We start from the raw sequence: 4,601 nt of genomic DNA, 5'->3' as shown, positions 1-4,601 counted from the left end.
TTTCTGCCACATCACCACTAGTCCATTTTTTCCTTCAAACAAGCAGAGAGGCAAAGAGGGCAGTAAGGACTGCAAATAAAATACTGAGATAGAACGACTCACATATTGCTCTTTTAAGCTACAGGCCAACATCACTAATAGCCAGGAGGGTGCTATATTAAGGAGAAAACTTAGATATGAATCTTATTTCAGAATGACCTGACCTGGAATAAGTACCTTTCCAATTATCAAACTAAACTAAAGTAGGATTTCTGTAACTGGCAATTCAGTGAGAACTACCGCATTTAGAGCCAGGAGAGAGCACAGCTGTCAACCTTCCCATTTTTTTGCGGGAAATTCCCTTATTCCATAGCCATTTCCCGCTGCTTCCCACTGCTATCCCGGATTGTTAGATATCCCGTAGACTGTCCCCAGGACAGGTGAGACTGCTGATCCCTTATTTTCAAATCTGAAAATTGACAGCTATGGGGGGGAGGGAGGGAGGGAGGGAGGGAGGGGGAGAGAGAGAGAGAGAGAGAGAGAGAGAGAGAGAGAGAGAGAGAGAGAGAGAGAGAGAGAATATCAAATTTGGTGGAAATAGGACTGGTAAATTCCAGCTTTTAGCACAAGGGAAAAATGAAACAGAGATAATATTTTGCACAGGTAAAATCTGGAATACTTAACAGAAATGATTGACATCATTTTCCTATTCCTGAGAAAGTACCATCACCAAGTGGTACCTGAAAAACTAAGCTCAGTTACTAAGATTCTGCCAGTTATTTTACTAGTCAGATTATCACTTGCATTGCTTGAGTTATTTGGAAGCCTTTGAGATTTAGAGATGTGTGACTGAAAACCTGAACTACAGGATATTTCAATAGTGCTGATATATGCAATTCTTTTCTTAACGAAAGGGTAATGTGTGGATAGTTTCACTGTATGTTTTTTCCACTAGATGGCAGTTGTATTGGGTTGGAGTTGAGAGTTTCCTGCAGCTGTTCCATTCTTGTCAGGGAGAGACATTAAAAATTACTGCCTAGCTTCTCAATCATGTGTCTAAGAATTGTACACTCTGGGGACCTTATGGTGATGTGTGGGTAAGAAATCTTATAAATAAGTAAGCTTTACATGACAGTGCTCTAATTCTCAGAGTTCATGAACTTCTCTAGATATAACTTTCACTCCTATCTTTCTGTTATCCATTCCCACTTGGAGACTGTTTTCATGGAACTATGATATAATTTGCTGCTGGATTTCTAAATAGGTTTGGATCAAGGGCAATGATTCTGTTCATAAGGCTGCCAGAATAGCAACTTATCCAACTCTTCGACAGACATTCCAAAATCCTCGTTGGTAGCGGCTTTACACCTGCCACTGAAACTAAATTCATTATATAGTAGCTGGAGCAACTCAGAAATGCAGAATAACATCTAGTCCAGCATGGGGCTGCCATATGTTCCAGATTTTCTAGGACATTACTGGGATTTCAAGGGCAGAATTGACGTCCGGGGGGAAGCAAGCAGGACATAAGTGCAACAGCACTCTGCCCATGTGTGATACCCAGCAACTGGCATTCAGAAGCAGATTGTCTCTGACAGTGGAGGTAGAACATATCTAGTATGGATAGTATATAACCTCATCATTGATCAATTTACCTTTTTTTTTCAGGGAAAACAATAGGGAACCCAATTTATTTCTGCACCAGTACCGAAGCCATCAAGACACCTGCAATTTGGTCTCCAAATGTACCTAATAAAAAGTAGTCACTGCGATTTTCCACTCTTTTCCCATGTGAGAGTGCAGCTTCCACCAGGTTTCACTTTGTCATAGGCAGCTATAACTATCAGTGACTCTAGCGCTGATGGAATCTGTAATCTGCCATCCCTCCCTGTGTTTCATGTTGGTCTTCAGTATGCAGGAAGAAGAGTGTTCGGGAATTCCAGTGCAAACTTTGGGTATGGTTTCCTTGGAATGAAGGTCACTTGAGACTATGATGTGATATAAGGTTTATTTCCAATGGCACGGGACTGCATTTACACATCATCTTTCCAACTGAGTTCCAAAAATCACTCATTCATCAATTTATCTAATTCTCTTTTAAAGCCATCACTGCCTCCTGTGGCAGTGAGTTCCATAGTTCAGCTATGCACTGCATGAAGAAGTACTTTCTTTTATCTGCCCCAAATCTCCCAGCATTCAGCTTCAGGGGATGCCCACAAGTTCCCATGTTATGAGAGAGGCAGGAAAGCCTCTTTCTCCATGCCGTGCATCATTTTAGTAAACTTCTTTCTCCATGCCGTGCATCATTTTGTAAACTTCTTATGATGCCGCCTCTTACTCACAGAGTCTAAACTAACAAATGCTGCTGCATGCCCTTGATCATTTTGGTTGCCTTTTCTGAGGTAGATTAGGCTGAAAGATAGTAAAGGTTAGTCTAGCGATATGGCTGTGGGAAGACTGGGTCTCTCCACACTGCTGATCTGATACTTTAACTATTATAAGCACACAGCTTTCTTAACTGTTTATTTAAATTGAACTCACTCTGTCTTCTGGTCTTGGAGTGGGCAACACTCTACTTAAAAACAAATAAAAATACAAACTAGAAATGCAGGAAGTCATCCCATAGAGCAGGTGTAGGTAGACTTCAGGCTTTCAGGTTCTCCTTTTTTAACTAGGAATTCCAAGATCTACCAACCTGAACCAGGTGCAAATAGTAGCTGGAGCGGTAGAACACCTTGCATTTAAACGCTAGCCTGGTAGCTGTAGGCAATTCCATGCAGGTGAAGAAGTAGGCGAGTTAAAGAGCGGTGTAGAGTTCTCTTCCTACTCTGAGCCTATCATAGAACCCTGTAGTCTGCCAGAGAAAGAAGGCCACCTCCTCTGTGCCCAGCAACTAAATGTCACAGACTGCTGCAGGAGGGATAGAACTCTCTGTCCTTCCTCTGCCAGCACCAGCATGTTAGCATTTTTTATTTTTTGCAGGCTACTAACCTTTGGAGCCTTATTTACAAGGTTGTTGGAACTGATCAACTGCATCCCATGACCCAAACACTGGGAGGAGCTGCATATCTGTCTATCTATCTGTCTGTCTATCATCTATCTATCATCTATCTATCTATCTATCTATCTATCTATCTCTATAATGTCTATCTATCTGTGTTATTACAGGGACTCTAATAATTCTAATAGGGTGGGCTTTGTGTCATTGTTCAAACCACTGGAAGCCACCAACTATTGCAGAGTGCCCTGTGATCTATTAGAATAACAACCTGATTTCTGCCCATCTTTGCCATAGAACCCTGAAACCCAGCACGTATGGTGGCATGAGCTGCAGTAGGCTGCAGTTTCCTTCATTTAATTCATACTAAACATATATGCTAAAATTAAAAGTACTTCATCAAGACACATGAAAATACCTTAATCTTAGTAAAACCATTTCCCCTCCAGTATTGTCTCTCTTGACTGCCAGCAACTGCCTGTGCTGCTGGGCAGAGGTCTTTTCCAGCCCTTATGAAGAAACCAAAGATGAAAGTAAACACGGTGCTGGAGCTCAGTGAATAGGACTGCCTACGTTTTCAAAAGAGCCTTAGTAGCAGGTGCAAGGAGGGGACTTGGATTGGGACGCTGGCGAAGGTGCAAACCTTTGCTGCCTCTGCACCATTTCCCAATTAAAATTGCTTTCCCAAAGCTGCTGTTTGCCCTGCAGCACAAAACAAACAATACAGGTATTTGCATTAGATTTGTATGCTTTGTCCTATAGAGCAAATAGCAGTTGGAGATATTTTCACTGGGGAAATGGCTCTAGCAGGAATGTGGAGTTATACCCATCTTCCTGTAATGCTATGTCCCAATTCATTTCCCCCTTATTTTATTTATTTATTTCATAAAAATGTATACACTGCTTGATTGTAAAAACACACACCCACCCCTCAAAAGTGGTTTACAAAAGATAAAACAGTAAAATCAAGAAAAATTCACAACCATACTTTAAAACATACAGAACTTAAAATACTAAAACAGATTAAAATTACCTCAAGTTTCTATTCATTTTATTGCAGCAGCTATTAATGCTTTAAAAATCAGCACCATAGTGGGGCTGTACCTGCCATTAAAAAAAACAACAACATACTACTGGAGTATAATGTACTGCATTATATATCTTGCTTAGGCGCAAGAGTCCAAAACTGAGAATTTCCAGCTTAGCATTCTCTGTTCCGTTTTCATTTCATTGCTTGCTTGCTTTTGGTGCTCACAATTTGACATTCCAACCAAGTATAGTGGTACCTCGAGTTACAGATGCTGTATGCTTGTTTTGCAAAAACTGACAATTCTGCCTAGATCTGATCTTTTGAATAGTCTTCCTCAAGTAAGTTTCACTTGTTCAAATGAGAGAGCATTTCCACAACCAAAATGTCACGTCAACATCGAACCACATCAGCAAAATGAACTTAAATTTCAGCAGCTGATTTTACAGCCAGCAGACAACAGATCTACAACCTCTGACAGCATGCAGTCTGAACAGAGAAAGTGTTGCGGCAGAAGACTTTTTGCAGGAGAGGAGGGGGAAAGGGCTGGGCTTTGCGTGAATGGGTGGAGAAATGTATCCGATTTAGAGGGGAGGC

The sequence above is a fragment of the Podarcis melisellensis genome, assembly GCF_964234715.1.
Source record: "Podarcis melisellensis genome assembly, chromosome: 10".
NCBI classification, from domain to species: domain Eukaryota; kingdom Metazoa; phylum Chordata; class Lepidosauria; order Squamata; family Lacertidae; genus Podarcis; species Podarcis melisellensis.
The sequence above is the reverse complement of the archived record's forward strand: the minus strand, read 5'-3'. Positions refer to the sequence as shown.